The sequence below is a fragment of the Narcine bancroftii genome, chromosome 1, assembly GCF_036971445.1.
Source record: "Narcine bancroftii isolate sNarBan1 chromosome 1, sNarBan1.hap1, whole genome shotgun sequence".
NCBI lineage: Eukaryota > Metazoa > Chordata > Chondrichthyes > Torpediniformes > Narcinidae > Narcine > Narcine bancroftii.
The window spans coordinates 292,232,242-292,248,744 of NC_091469.1; the positions used below are offsets into that span (position 1 = coordinate 292,232,242).

The window sequence follows — 16,503 nt, forward strand, 5'->3', positions numbered from 1 at the left end:
AGGGGAACACTTTGAGTCCAGTGATCATAATGCCATTAGTTTCAATACAATTATGGATAGGATAGATTTGGGCCTCAGGTTGAGATTATAAATTGGAGAAATGCCAATTTTGACAATATGAGAGGACTTAGAAAGTATGTTTTCAAATAAGGATGTGCTCAGTAAGTAAAGACCTTCAAAGGTGAAATTTTCAGAGTGCAGAGTTTATATGCAGGATTAAAGGCAAAGTTAACAGGAATAAGGAACCTAGGTTTTCAAGGCAGAAAATTAGTTATATGAGGAGCATAAAAAAATGCCTAAAATAAGACAGGAGGTTGCTTTGGCAGACAATGTGAAGGAAAATCCCAAGGGTTTGTACAGAGAAATGTAGATCAGCCTTTTCTTCTAAGGATAGGTGCAATACAAATCAGAGATATAGGGGGATCTTCTTAACACAGAAAGTGGTGGGAGTGTGGAACGAGCTTCCATCTGGAGTGGTGAATACGGAGTCAATTTTAATACTTAAGAATTTGGACAGGTACATGAATGGGAGAGGTGTGGAGGGCTATGGACTGGATGGAGTTTAGTGGGACTAGGTAAAAATTGGTTTGGCACAGACTAGAAGGGCTGAAGGAGCTTGTTTCTGTGCTGTAATGTTCTATGGTTCTATGTGGAAGCAGTGGGGAGGGTGAAGAGGAGATTTACCAGGATGTTGTCTGTATTGGAGAACATAACAGCCCTGGGTTTTTTCTCTTTGAAGAAGGATAATAGAGGTCTACAAGATTATGAAAGGACAGCCAGCACCTTTTTCCCAAGGTGACAATGGCAAATGGTAAAGGATATATCTATAAGGTGAGGGGTGGAATGTTTAAGGGAGACATCAAGGGTAAGTTTTTTTACACAGAGAGCTGTGGGTGCCTGGAATGCATTTCCAGGGGTGGTGGTAGTGGCTGAAACAGTCAGGGTTTTTAAATGATTCTTAGACAGATACATGACAAAGTAAGAAAAATAGATGGTTTTGGGTGTGAGATAGAGAAGGTTTAGATTGTTTAGTAGGATTATATAGACTTATTTTGTGTCCGCATGTTTTTTCCCCGAGGACAGGAGAACGCTGTTTTGTTGTGTTGTACTTGTACAATCAGATGATAATAAACTTGACCTGACAACATTCTGGTCCATAGGACCTGTAATGTGCTGGAATGTTCCATGTTCTAAAAAGCACAGATCTCGTCTTCAGAAGTTTATGGATCTTTTGGTTCCTCAATGGTTTCTGATAATGATGAACCTGTGTTTTTTTTTGAATACTTTATTTTAGAATTTTCATACATGTAGTATATAAACATCCATTTGCATCTATCATTTTATGACAGGTTGACTCTGACTACAAAAGAAATTTACAACCCCTCTCCTTAAGACTAAAACCCTCTCTCACCCCAGCTCCAAAATAAAAGCAATCATTACTTATACATGTTAATATTATATAACATACTAAAAAGAAGGAAAAAAGAGAAAAAGAAGAAAAAAGATTGCTGGAATGTACTCGGATAGGCCATGGAGCATTAAGCACTTAACCATCCAAATGTTTATTTATCCAAACCATCTGGTGAGGCCGTAGGAAATAGTGATTGGAAAAGACAGAGTTAACCCAAAACACCTATTTTATGTATATATGGGCTCCATATTTGTAAATCTGTATTGTACATATTTCTCAAATTATAAGTAATTTTTTCCAATGGGATCGACTTTTGAATTTCTGCATCTGATCTGTCAACGCCCAGGCATGAGTCTGACTTCCAAGTGACTGCAATAAATTTTCTTGCCACTGCAAATACTATTCTCACAAACTTCCTTTGATTGGGTGAAAGTTTCAATTTAGGATTAGTCTCCTCAACATTCCCTAATAAAAATGTTGAGATTTCGTGGGTATGAAATACTTGTATTTTGTTCTAGCAATTCCCCTACTTTTACCCAAAAAGGTCTTACTTTTGGACATGCCCATAGAAAAGTACCTTCTTCCGTACTACACCTAAAACACTTATTTGATAAATCTGATTTTATTTTATGCAACTTCACAGTGTAATATATAATTGATGCAGAAAATTGTATATTCTGTATCGGACAATTGTATTAGACATACAGTCTCTGCACAAATTCATCCATGTTTGTTCATCATTTGATATACTCAAATCCTGTTCTCACTTCTGTTTGGATTTATAAAGTTCTGATTACAGGTTACTCTTTGTAATAGAAGATACATTGCAGAAGTAAATTTCTGCACTGTTCCTCGTCTAACAAGAGTTTCCACTTCACAACATGGGGGCAACAAGCTGGTCCTAATTTATCTCTTAAAAATTTTTATTTGAAAGTAAGAAAAAATGTCTTTCTTGTTATTCCATATTTGTTCCTCATTTGAATAAAGGACATTAACTGACCCTGTTTGTAGCAATCTTCAATAAATCTGACTCCTTTATCGGACCACAACCTCAGAAATTTATGATCTTGCAAGAAAGGTATCAAACTATTCTGGAACAAAAGGATTTACAGTGATATACCTCCCTTGGTTCCAATTTCCCCATCTATCTTACCCCAAATATCTATCAAGTGCTTTAGTAAAGGATTATCTTGAATTCCATTTTTAAAGGAAGGCCGCAGCTGATTTTTCTCCAATTTTCCCCATTTAAACCAAATGTCTGCTGAGAGAGCAAAGGACATCTTCTAACCTCCACATGCTAGTGCTCAGGACTCTACAGTAGGTTCAACAATCTTGAACAACCATCTGCTGTAATATCTCAAGATACTCTGTCGTGTTTCCACATTAAAACACGGCAGACTACTGGAATTGTGAACTCAGGGATGAGTTTCAATGAAATTTGAACTGCTTTCTCTGCACAGACTCTGCCTGACATTTTAACAGTGCTTATTTCCATCTTTCCCATTTCTTTTTCGTGCGTTGACTCTCTGCAACCTCTCCTTTCTCCTCTTACCCACTTCCCTTTTCTTTGCAGCTTCCAAGCTACTGATCCCAGTTTTTCCAAGTGGTGACAAAAAGCAAATGTGGCTTTAATATGTCTGTTGATGATGCTGGTTCACTGTCCGCCTCCAGGGGGATGTCTTGGCTAATTGATACTGCAGAAAGGTCCTGGCTACATCTGGAACTCACCAGCAGGAGCTAAGATCGCCATTCGGACTGCTTTAAGATCTGCCTTTGTTCAATAAAACAAGGAAGCTCTTGGGAAGAAAGTCAGAGAAAAAAGGCTGTGTTGTGTCAGCTCACCACAAGGCTGGCGAACCAGCCCCGCTTGCAAGCCATGTGGCGGGGCAGCCAGCCAAAATGGCACCTTCAGGGGTTTCCCTTCCTTCCAGCACGGGACTCAGAGACCCACACTGGGGGACCATGTGACGCCCAGGTGACATCAGCGTCCTCCAGCGCGGTTCTCAGCCAGGTCCGGGCTAGGAGTATAAATGCAGCCCAGCAGCCTCCAATAAACTAGTCTGCTCACTGAGCTCAACCCATCTGGTTGTGTGTGTTATTGCAGGAGCAGTGTAGCTGCCGCTACAATTGGTGACTGACTGGTTCAAACTTCTTTAAACCCATCATGAGCAAGCTTGGGATCAGCGCTATAGCCGTAACGCTGCCTGAATTCTGGGTTCAGGAACTGGAGACCTGGTTCGGCCACACAGAGGTCCAGTTTCACCTCTGCCAGATTTCGTCCGACATGACCAAATTGTACTATGTGGTTGCTGTCCTGGACCAGGCCACCACCAGGCGCATGCTGCACCTTGTTCAGCACCCACCCGCCGAGGACAAGTACAAGACCATTCAGCAAGTGCTTACCAGGTCCCTCAGACTATCCAGACACCAGCGTGCCGCTTGGGTGCTGTACCTCGACGCCCTGGAGGACAGGTCCTCGATGGAACTGATGGACGAGATGCTCGCGCTCATGGGTGAGCACACCAACTGCCCACTTTTCGACCACATCTTCATCGAACTTATGCCCGGGGTCATCCGCCTGCTGCTGGTTCAGGAGAGCTTCACTGACCCGAGGAAGGTTGCCCAGAAGGCCCAAGAGCTATGGCTAGCACGATTCTCGGAATGCTCAGTGGTCCAGCAGGTCACGAGGCTTGGGTACGATCACGCCAAGCCCGCCCCTAGCACTGGCCCCTGCAGGGGCCCCCAAGAGCATAACCAAGGCCACAGCATCTGATTCAGGCTTCTGCTTCTACCACTAACGTTGGGGAGCCAAGGCTCGGAAGGGTTGTCAGCCCTGCTCGTTCCAGGGAAACGACCAGGCTGTCCGCTGTTAATGGCTGCGGCGGCTGGCCAAAGACACAGCCTTCTCTACCTGTGGGACTCAGTCAGCGGCCGGCGGTTCCTCGTTGACACTGGAGCCCAGATCGGTGTCATCTTGGCCACGGCCATCGAATCCAGGAACTGACCTCGTGGATCTCCCCTCCATGTGGCCAACGCAACGGTAATCTGGACGTATGGAGACAAGACAGTCCACTTCCAGATCGGCCAACGGAATTTTGCGTGAGGTTCACCGTCTCGTCCCTCCCGACTGCCATCCTGGGTGCAGACTTCCTTGCACACGGGCTTCTGGTGGACATTCAAGATAGGCGCCTGGTGGATGCCCGTACTTTCCAGGCCATTCTCCTCGATGCCTCCCGCTTGGAACAACTGCAAATGGCCATGATCAGCATGCCCAGAGACGAATTCCAGCAGATCTTTGATGAGTTCCCGACACTCCCCAAGCCACAATTCTTCACTGCCTCGCCCCGTCATGGGGTGTTCCACCAAATTCCCTCCCAGGGCCTGCCGGTTCATGCCAAGGCATGCCAGCTCCTGCCTGACAAGCTCCCGTTACCACAGAAGGAGCTTTTGCACCTGTTGAAGCTGGGGATCATTCGGCGGTCCGAAAGCCCATGGGCCTTGCTGCTCCACCTGGTCCCGAAAGCTTCCGGCGCTGGCTTCCATGCAGAGACTGTTGACGACTCAACTAGGCAACCGTTTCTGACCAATACCCCATCCTTCACATCCAGGACTTTACGGCCAACCTGCACGGCGCGAGAGTCTTCTCCAAGGTTAATCTAGTGCGCAGATATCACCAGATCCCGGTGCACCCTGAGGACATACCCAAGACGGCCATCATCACCCCATTTGGCTTGTTCAAGTTCCTGCGCATGCCGTTCGGGCTCAAGAACGCTGCTCAGACCTTTCAGCGCCTCATGGACTCTGTGGGCAATGACTTGGATTTCATCTTTATTTATTTGGACGGCATCCTCGTTGCCAGCAAGGACTAGGTGCAACACAAGGCCCACCTACGTGCTCTTTTCTCCCGGCTGGCCGACTTCGGCCTTACCATCAACTCGGCCAAGTGCAAGTTTGGGAAAGAGTCCATGCAGTTCCTGGGCCATACCATCACGGCCGAAGGAGCCACGCCTGCCGCTGCGAAGGTCGCCGCTATCAGGGAATTCCCAAGCCTGGACAGCCTCAAGGGGCTGCAGGAGTTCGCAGGTATGGTCAACTTTTACAACCGCTTCATCCCGGGAGCTGCGCGCATCATGCAGCCGCTGTTCCCCCTCATCACAGCCAAGCACAAGATGCTCGCTTGGAACACAGAAGCCTGCAGTGCATTCGAGGTCACCAAGGATGCCCTGGCGAAGGCCGCCAAGCTCGCCCACCTGCACACCGACCTGCATATGGCCCTCTCTGTCGATGCCTCTGCCACAGCCATCGGTGCCATCCTGGAGCAGCAGGTGAATGGACTTTGGAAGCCGCTGGCATTCTTCAGCCGCCTACTTCGCCCGCCGGAACACAACTCTAGTGCGTTCGACTGCGAGTTACTGGGCATGTACCTGGCAGTGCGGCATTTCCGCTATTTTTTGGAGGGGAGGACTTTTACCATTTTCACAGACCATAAACCCCTCACCCAGGCGCTTGCGATGGCAAAGGATCCCTGGTCGGCCCGCCAGCAGCGTCACAAGGACAATGTGGTTGCCAGTGCACTCTCATGATTGGCCTTCTGCGCGCTGACGCCCGGCCTCGACTTCGACCAGCTCGCCTGGGACCAGGAAGCGGATGAGGAGATGAGGGCCTTCAAGACCGCCATCACCGGCCTGCAGTCCTGAGATCTCCCGACTCCAAGTGGCGAAGGTACCATCCTGTGCGATATCTCCTTGGGAACCCCACGGCTAGTGGTTCCCCAGCAGTGGCGCAGGCTGGTCTTTCGTCACATCCATGACCTTTCACATCCGTCATCAGGTCCACGGTCCGGATGGTGGCAGAACAGTTCATATGGCATGGGCTGTGGAAGCAGATCGCGGGCTGGACCAGGACATGCACCCATTGCCAGATGTCCAAGGCACACGAGGGCGCCTGTACAGGAGCTCGAGCACGTCTGGGAACAGTTCAGCCATATTCACGTGGACATTGTCGGGCCCTTACCCGTTTCCTGGGGCAACCGTTACCTTTTTAAGGTGGTGGACTGCACCACTCACTGGCCTACGGCGATCCCAATGCCAGACGCCTCCACCGACTCCTGGTCACGAGCACTGTTGCATAATTGGGTCACCTGGTTTGGCATCCCGGCTCACCTCACCAGCGATCGGGGTGCCCAGTTCACATCTGCGTTCTGGGCACAACTTGCCAACAGGTTGGGGATCCAGCTACACCGCACCACGGCCTACCACCCGCAGGCCAATGGACTGATCAAACGTCTGCACTGCCACCTTTAGTAGGCACTCATGGCCCGCCTCACCGGTCCCGACTGGATGGACGAACTGCCCTGGGTGCTCATGGGCATTCGTTCCACTCCCAAGGAAGATCTGCAGGCGTCATCAGCTGAGCTGGTCTACGGTGCACCACTGGCACTACCTGGTGAGTTCGTCAACGCACCCAATCCCCAGCGGTTGCTGCACGAAGTACTCCCTCACCTCAGGGCACGCTTGGATTCCTTCAATTCCCCACTGCCGCCCAGGCATGGCACCCGCCATCTCACATTCCAGGCGAACTGCTTTCCGCCGAGTACGTTTTCATTTGGCAGGGTCTGACCACGGCACCTCTGCAGTGACCTTACGAGGGGCCGTACAGGGTTATACAGCGTTCCGGCCCGATGTTCACGCTGGACATGGGCGGCAGGCGGGAGCTGTTTACCATGGACAGGCTGAAGCCAGCACACCTTGATCCCACCGAGCCCGTGGTCGTTGCCCAGCCCAAGAAGCAAGGCTGCCCGGCAAAAAAGGACATTGGCGCCGGTTCTGGTGGGGGCTGAGTGGCAGCTCACCACAAGGCAGGCGAACCGGCCCCTCTTGTAAGCCATATGGCGGGGCAGCTGGCCAAAATGGCGCCGTCGGTGGGGTGGGTGGGTTTCCCTTCCTTCCAGTACGGGGCTCAGAGACCCGCGCTAGGGGACCACGTGATGCCCAAGTGATGTCAGCGCCCTCCAGCACGGTTCTCAGCCAGGTCCGGGCTGGGAGTATAAGTGCAGCCCAGCAGCCGCAATAAACTAATCTGCTCACTGAGCTCAACCTGTCTGGTTGTGTGTGTTATTGCAGGAGCACTGTAGCTGCCGCTACAGTGGAACATTTTTGCATGCAATCAGAGTGTTTCATTTCACTCTGTTGGCTGAGGCAAGGTTACAGTCTCCCCAAAGTTAGGAGAGGAGATTGCGTGGATATAAGGAAGACACCAGGATTGCGTGTTGACCCCTGCATGACAGGGTCAAGGATGCCTCTGCTCAGAACATTCTTAAGAGGGAGGATGTGGAGCCAGAGGTCGTTGTGCACTTTAGCTTCAATGACGTAGATAGGAAAAGGGATGAGACCCTGCAGAATGCGTTTTGGGAGTGAGGGCCTTGATGTTGTGATTTAATTTAAAAAAATATTTAGACATGCAACACAGTAACAGGCCATTTCGGACCACATGTCCATGCTGCCAAATTTATATCCCATTAATCTACACTCCCGGTATGTTTTGAATGATGGGAGGAAACTGGAGCCCCCAGAGAAAACCCACGCTGACACAGGGAGAATGTCCAAACTCCCTGTGATATTACAGATTCTATCACCAATGTGTATATGTACAGATTGTCATGTAGGATGACTGTGATTGGCTGAGAGCATAGCCACACCTACTGGCAGGTCTTAAAGGGTTGCTCCTAGCCAGACCAGTTCATTCTGGACTGGTCGACCTACATGTGATATGCTCCAGTCTTTTAGTTAATAAAAGCCTTGGTTTGGATCAACAAGTCTTTGGTTCTTTCGACGGCGGTCTACACTCCCTACAAAGAGCATGTGATCTGGATTATTTCCAGAACTATGTGGTAGTGAAGTTAGGAATGGAAAGATAAGTCAGATAAATGCGTAGCTGAGGAGCTTGTGCTGGGGGCAAGGACCCAGGTTCTTGAATTTCATTAAGATCTATTCAGGGGAAGAGGTACAAGAGGGACAGGTTGCACCTGAATCAGAGGTGGGGGTTGGGGGGGGGACGACAAATATTCTGGGTGAAATTTGCTAGTGTTACTTGGAAAGGTTTAAACCACATTAGCAGGGTTGCGAGGCCCACAGCAGGGATGAATGAGATACGTTGGGGAAAATACAATGCGCAAAGAGAGCAAATGTAAGGAACAGGATAGGCTTCATTCTCCTAAATTCCAATGAGTACAGGCCAAGAGCTGTCAAACGGTCCTTATTTGATAACCCTTTTATTCCTAGAATCATCTTCCGAACTCTCTCCAATGTCAGCACATCCTTTCTTAAACAAGGAGCCCAAAACTCCGTGAGATCCCATCAGTGCCTTATAAAGCCTCAATGTCACACCCCTACTCTTGTATGGCAAAGTGAGGAAAGACATGGTTTAAATTGCATTAATTTCAAAGCAAGAGGACTGGAATACTGTGGCCTAACAGTAAAATGACTGAGAGAAGAGCAAGACTGGCAGGCAGCTCAGTGTTCCAATGTGCTAATCCCACAGGAAAGGTATGGAAGCAGGTAAGAGAAGAGAGGAGATTTTCATAATGATGCGCCACTAGCACTTTCTGGAAGATTGTTCAGTGGAGCTGTATGGAAACAAGAAGGGAATTATCACACTGATAGGCCCCTGAATAAGGGCATGAATGTGAGGAAACGAAAATTATGTTCACATAGGTCGACAGAGGATTGTAGGCTGAGGGGCCTGTACTGTGCTGTAATGTTTGATGTTCTAAGAGCAGATGTCTAGAGAAATCTCAGATAGCTGTAAGAATCATAGGGTAATGTTCATGGGAGATTTTCTCTAATGTTCCCTGGGGCACTCATGGTGGGAAGGTCTTGGTGAAATTTGTTAATTGTGTCCAAAAAAAACTTTCTTAATCAAAATATTGAAGGCCTCACTGGATGGCAAGAAACTGGACCTTCTCTCAAGATAGAGTGAAGGAAAAGAGGAAGAACGCTTTGGGATTAGTGACCATTACCCATTTGTTTCAAAGTAGTTCTGGTGAAAGATGGGTCTGATCCACTCATTTAATGGTACAAGGCTGATTTTGGAGCAATTAGGCAGGTCTTGCAGATGTTGATTGGAAGAGGATGTTTGCAGTTAAGAGGACAGATGGGAAATGGAATGTTTTGAAAGGTGAGATAGGAAGAGGTACCTGTCAGAATTAGGGGCAAAGCTGACAAGTTTAAAGATCAACATGGAGCCACATAGCGTGGTTGAGATTTTAAATAAATATTTCTCATCAGTCTTCACTGTAGGATGATAATTGAAGCAAACAAGTTGAGATGTCTTGGACTAGGGACAAATTATCAGAGAGGTAGCTTTGGAGTGCATTAAGCTAGACAGATCCCCATGGCCTAACCAAGTATATCAAAGGACATTGTGGAAAATGGGAAAAAGATTGGACAGGCATTGGCAGAGATCATTCCTTTTCTGTTCAAGTTGTTGGTGGGACCACATGGAATACTGTGTGCTGCTCTGATTACCCAGCTACAGGAAGGAAGTCATTAAATTGAAAGTGATTGGAGATTTGATAGGGAAACAGATAGCAGGTTCTGTGTATAAGATCAAGACGCCCGGATGCTATGTTGCCTCCAAGGTGCCAGAACCACAAGACTGTAAGACATGGGAGCAGAAAAAGACTATTCAGCCCATTGAGATCTGCCCCACCATTCAATCATGAGGTGATCCATGTTCCCACTCAGCCTTACTGCCCAGCTTTCTCCTCACAACCTTTGATGCCCTGGCCTATCAATCTCTGCCTTAAATACGCACAATGACCTGGCCTCCACAGCTGTTTATGGCAAGAAATTTCATAGATTTACTACACTCTGGCTGAAGAAATTCCACACACCTCTGTTCTAAGTGGACACTCTTCAATCCTGAAGTTGTGCCCTCTTGTCTTTAACTCTCCTACCATGGGAAACCACCTTTTGTTACGAGCCCAGAGGACTCCAAAACCCAGCAGCAATAGAAATTCACCAAGACAAATGGTTACCTAAACAAAAGTTGCTTTTAATTTTCTTTAAACATAAACTAGGATCAAACTTTAACTTATTACTATTAACTTAATTTAGCATAACTTAACCTCCTTCTAATTCTAAGTGTATATGTTCAGGTAAGTTCTTTGCTTTAAATAGTCCAATCATTCACTCCTCACCTCCAAGTTCACCGGTATCAGGGAATTCTTATACTGTGCACAGAATTTAATATTTATGAATTTTCACCAGGCTCTGGTGTCTAAATATAAATGTTACCAGAGATATTTGTTGCTCGTTGGACACACACAAACTGATTTCCTCCAATTAGTCACTTCAGTGTTTTGCTGAAGAAACTTGCCTCATCATGGGTTTTCCAAATGATAACCTCTTTTTCAGGTCACCACAGAGTTCCTCTTGCTTCCCTTATTTCAGGAGAAACACTCTAGCCACCCATTTCCTCTTGTAAGGACCACAAAGGTTTTGACCAAACTGAACTCAGAACTCACAACCCATCTTCAAAATGGGGTTTTCAACAAGCCTGCCAGCTTGCAATGTTCAAAAGCTACTGCAGAACTGACTTCTCTCCCTCTCTCTCTCAGATGCTCTCTCTGCTTGTAAAAACCAAAACCCTTCCCAAGGTTCCAAACCCAATCCTTGAAAGATCTTTATCAGCATTTGAGCCTGGACTTTTCCATTTGCACCTACTTTTGAAATTCCTTCCAAAGCAGCTCCATTATCTTTTGCAAAGCCACTGGTGCCTGAATGACTAGCTTTAGCAAAGCTCTTGCATTTTAAATGAGATGTGAAGAGTAAGTATCTGTTTGTGAAGTGATCTACACTAAACCCCCACAATCTATCTCTTTTTAAAACATTTATATATAATATAAGTCATAACACTTTCTACACCTACTCTGTCTATGCCTTTCAACATTCATAATGTTTCAATGAGATCCCCCCTCATTCTCCAGAATTCCAATGAGTGCAGGCCAAGAGCTGTCAAACACTCCTCATATGATAACCCTTCAATTCCTGGAATCATTCTAGTGAATCTCCTTTGAACCCTCTCTAATGTCAGCACTTCCTTTCTTAAATGAGGCACCCAAAGCTGTTCACAATATTCCAAATGAGGTCTCACCAGTGGGAATTATAGACCAGTGAGTCTTATGTCATTGGTGGGCGGAAAGAAAAAATTTGAAAACCACAGTTTTAATTGTACCTAATTGATTCTTTATGTGCACTGTTTCATAACTCCAAAGGAAATGGGCCAATAACAATTTTTCTCAAAGCAAAATATTTCAGTAACAATTGGGACTCGAGCAGTGATTCTCAACATTCCCTTCCCACTCACAGACCACCTTAAGCAATCCCTTACTAATCACAGAGCACCAATGGCATAGGGATTACTTAAAGTGGGATGTGAGTGGAAAGAAAAAGGTTGAGAACCACTGGTCTACGTTCTATGATTTGGCCGTGGATTCAGCTTCTTTTTTATGGTGCATTCCCCATAATACTCAATGCCAAAAATCTAACTGTGACTGAAATCTATTCGTCTTGGATGAATTGGTTTCGGTGCTTGTTCCATGCTGTGTGATGCAATGGCTCTATCATTCAGACTACAGGAGCTAGAGGAAGAGAGGAAATGTGACAGAGGATTAAAAACTATGATTGTCACGTGAGAAGATATCTATATCAGCTGTTTAGAATTAAGGCCAGCTGTTTCCAGGAAATATTTCAGCCTTTCCCTTTCCAGGAAATATGGGTTGATGAAAGCATAATTATGTTATAAAGTTTAATACAAACATCTGGAGCAATGTCAAAAAAACAATGGCAGAACTGAAGTCATTAAGTTTCAGCTCACGATAAGATTCAACTCATGGGGGCCCAGAAAGCATTGGAAATTGCAGCTTGTGCAGCATTAGATAGATGTTCAGTCATTCAACAAATTTAACTGAGCAGTAAGACCATGAGAAAATGAAGCAGAATTAAACCACTCCGAGCATTGCATCATGGGTGATGTATTTTTCCTCTTTAATCTATTCTGCCTTCTTCCTGTAATCTTTGCCTAATCAAGAACCAATGGGCCTCCACTTTAAATGGGCACCATGGTTGCATAGTGGTTAGTGCAATGCTGTTACAGGGCCAGTGATTGGGATGGGGGTTCGAATCCCACACAGTCTCTAAGGTGTTTGTACATTCTCCCCATGTCTGCGTGGGTTTTCCCTGGGGGGCTCCAGTTTCCTCCCACCCTCCAAAACGTACTGGGGGTTGTAGGTCAATTGGGTGTGATTGGGTGGCATGGGCTCATGGACCGGAAGGGCATGTTACCATGCTGTATGTCTAAATTTAAAAAATAATATATCCAATGACTTGGCCTCCACAGCTGCCTGTAGAAGCAAATTTAACACCCTTTGATTGAGATTTGGGGAAAATGCAGGAAAGGGGGGAGATCAGTCCTACTCTGAGACCATGATCCCATCATGTCTGTGTCGACCATGATGCTAATGTATCCACATCCCCAAGGTCCATATCCTTTCCTGATCATGGCTTTTAAATGGTACTATCAATGGTACTACTGTTTCCACCACCTCCAAACTCCATCCCCAGGCACCTATCACTCTGTAAAAAAAAATCTTCCATTAGAAATCTTCTTTTAAACTTTCTCCTTTTCACCTTAAACTAATGCCCTCTGGTTCTTGTCATTTTCCATCTGGGGAAAAAAAAGATTTGACTAGCTCGTGTGGAAGAAGCATTGAGTCTGCAGAAGGATGTAGACAGATTAGGAGACTGGGCAGGGAAATGGCCAATGGAATACAGTGGAGAGAGGTGTAGGATTATGCATTTTGGTAGAAGGAATAAAGGTGTTTGACTATTTTCTAAAAGGGCAACAAGTTCAGAAATCAGAAGTGCAGAGGGACTTTGGATGCTTGCGCATGATTCCCTGAAGGTTACCTTGCAGGTGGAATCAGTGGTAAGGATGGCAATTGCAAGGCGAGCGTGCATTTCAAGAGAGATAGACTATAAAAGCAAAGAAGTATTGTTGAGGCTTTAAGAGGCATTGGTTGACCACATTCAGAGTATGGGGAACAGAGTTGGGCTCCATATTTAAGAATGGATGTGCATTAGAGAGAGTCCAGATGAAGATCACTAGAATGATCCCTGGAATAAAAAGGTTTTCATATGAGGAGCATTTGATGGCTCTGAAACTGTACTTGATGGAGTTTAAAGGAATATGGAGGTTCTCATTGAAACCTATTGAATCTGAAAGGCCTGGATAGAGTGGACGTGGAGAGGATGTTTCTATGGAGGGGGTTTGGGACCAGAGGGCACTGCCTCAGAATACAAAAAGTTCCCTTGAGAAGGCAGATGAAGAGGGTGTGGAATCTGTAGCTGTGGACACCTTGGAGGCCAAGCCTTTGGGTATATTTAAGATAGAGGCAGATAAGTTCTTCATTAGGAAATGAATCAGAGGTTACAGGAGAAGACAGAAGAATGGGTTGCAAAGGTTAGGGAATCAGCCATGATGGAAAGGCAGGGCAGACTCGACGGGCCAAATGGCTGAATTTTGCTCCTATGTTTCATGATCCATAACATTATAGTGCACTGCCATCAAAGGGTTAACAGAATAAGTCTGGCCCTGGTTCAATTTATCCAACTTTAGCTCCTCGCACTTCTTCGAGTTGCAATGAATCCACTACTCCTTAGCCCAGCTCCTAATCTGGTCTGGATCCTGGTGCAAACTCAGATAATCTTCTTCGCTATCGAGAACACCTACAGGGAACACTGCAGTGAAAGCAGCAGCGATCATCACACCACCCAGCACACACTCTGTTCTCACTGCTGCCGTCAGGAAAGAGGTATAGGTGCCACAAGACGCGCACCACCATGTTCAAGAACAGCCGCTAACTTTCCATCAACAGACTCTTCAACAACAAACTCAATCAGGGACTCATTTACTTTTGCACTTTATTGATTTTTTTTCTCTCTGCATTGCACACTCAGTTTGCTCACCTTCATTATTTTTTGCAGTTCTTTATTTTTTTTTCACTAACAATTCTGTCTTTCCTGTGGGAAAAAGAATATGTGATGTCATGTATGTACTCTGACAATAAATCTGAATGTGAAATCACTGTCCACACATTTTTGTGTCATCAGCAAATCTACTCACCTTGCCACAAACATCCATGGCCAGATTATTTATGTACATCACAAAAAGCAAGGGACCTAGCACCCCATTGGCACCCTCCTGTCTGAAAAACTGCCCTCTACAAACCTCTTTGATTCCTGTCACTGAGCCATTTTTAAAAATTCAGTTAGTTCACTGATCGCCCATTCATCAGCTGCCTTGTTCTGATCTACTTTCTTAGTTATCGCTTAAAAAAAAAATTCTATCAAGTTCATGAGACGCTATTTTCCATGCATAAATTGATGTTTATTTTTCCATGGCCATGCAAATGTTGATAGATTCTAGCTCTTGGAATGCTCTTCAGCAGTTTCCTTACCACTCATATCAGACTGACAGGTCTTTAGTTACCCGGATTATCCTTTCAGCCCTTTAAGTAGTGGCATCACATATGGCATCCTCCAGAACTTCTGCTTTCAGTAGTGAGTTAAAAAATATCTATCAAGGCCCCAACAATTTCTTTCCTTCCTTCCCACAATGTTCGGAGATTCACCTGATCTGGGCCTGGAGATTTGTCCACCTTGATACAATGTAATCAGAATCAGATTTTATTATCATGAACAAGTCATGAAATTTGGTGTTTGCAGCAACTTCATAGAGCAAATGTTCATATTACAACCATCTTATAGCATTGACTGGTAACATCTCATCAATACTGATGTAGACATACCCTGGGCTATCTTTATTTACCTCCCTCCCACTCCTGCTTATCCTGTTCAAAACATATTTGCAAAATATTCAATTTAGATTTTCTCCATCTCTCTCTACACTTAGATGCCCTTCCTGATCCTTAATGGGACTTCCCTCATGATTCTTTAAATCTTTTTGGATTCTTCCTGATAATGCATGCCAAAGCCATCTCAAATACTCTGACAACAAATCTTTTTGTTTTCCTACTTACACAGGCTTTGAAAGCCATCTTAAAACCTTTTGTAGCTCTCCTTATTTCCCTTCTCACTAAGTTCCTGCATTCCTTGTACCCCTTAATGGATCGCCTTGAACCTGTATCTGATATATGCCTTTTTCTTTCTGATCTTTGCCACTATATCTCTTGCTAACCAGGGTTGCTTTGCCTGGTCATTTCTGCCCTGTACCTGACTGGAAACATTTACCTGCACCTTCCTAAAATGCCTCCTATTTGGCAGTCATGGACTTACTTTATAACATTTATATCCAGTCAACTACTGATAACTTGCCTAATCATGTTGAAATTGGCCTTGCCCCAATTTAATATTCTCTCTTGAAGACCAATATTATCCTTTTTCATTAGCACCTCAGAATTGTGGTGTTTAGTTTTGGAGTATTACCTGACCAGCTTCATTCCCTAGTTACAAAGTTTAATATTGTCCCTTCCTTAGCCAGCCTGTCCACATTTTGCTGTGAAAAATTAAGTTAACTCGATCCAATGCCCAGTCAATGTTGGGAATTGAAGTCACCTACAATATCAGCTTTTACATTCCTCTGCAGTCTACCTCCATATTTGATCTTTTTTTTGAATGTTTTATTTTAATTTTCATAGACAAAATTCAAACAAACCATATAATTTTTTTTGACATTCATGTAACATACAGAGTCTGTATTTATCCCCCCTCACCTCAGCCCCCCCCCCCCCCCCCGCCTTCATACAACTGAAAGTAGTCAATTAAATTACATAGGTACAATTAAATTAAAAGAAAATTTTTAAAATACTCAAAATGAAACAAAGAAAAATCTCCTGTGTCATGTCTCTCTTCTTTGATCACTTTCATTTCCCTTCTGGGACGGATTGCTACAGTGTCCTTATTCCGAAGGGGGAGGAAACTAATTAATCTGTGTGCCAATATATTTCAAGTAAGGTTGCCCCACCTTAACAAATGTATCATGTTTCTTCCTTAGATTGTGTGTAATTTTCT

General features: G+C 45.1%; 1 long non-coding RNA gene across 1 annotated transcript in view; it reads left to right on the forward strand.

Moving 5' to 3' along the window:
• Positions 1 to 16,503, forward strand: part of LOC138746350 (uncharacterized) — a 61,537-nt gene that overhangs the window by 3,177 nt on the left and 41,857 nt on the right. The gene's annotated exons all lie outside the window — the stretch shown is intronic.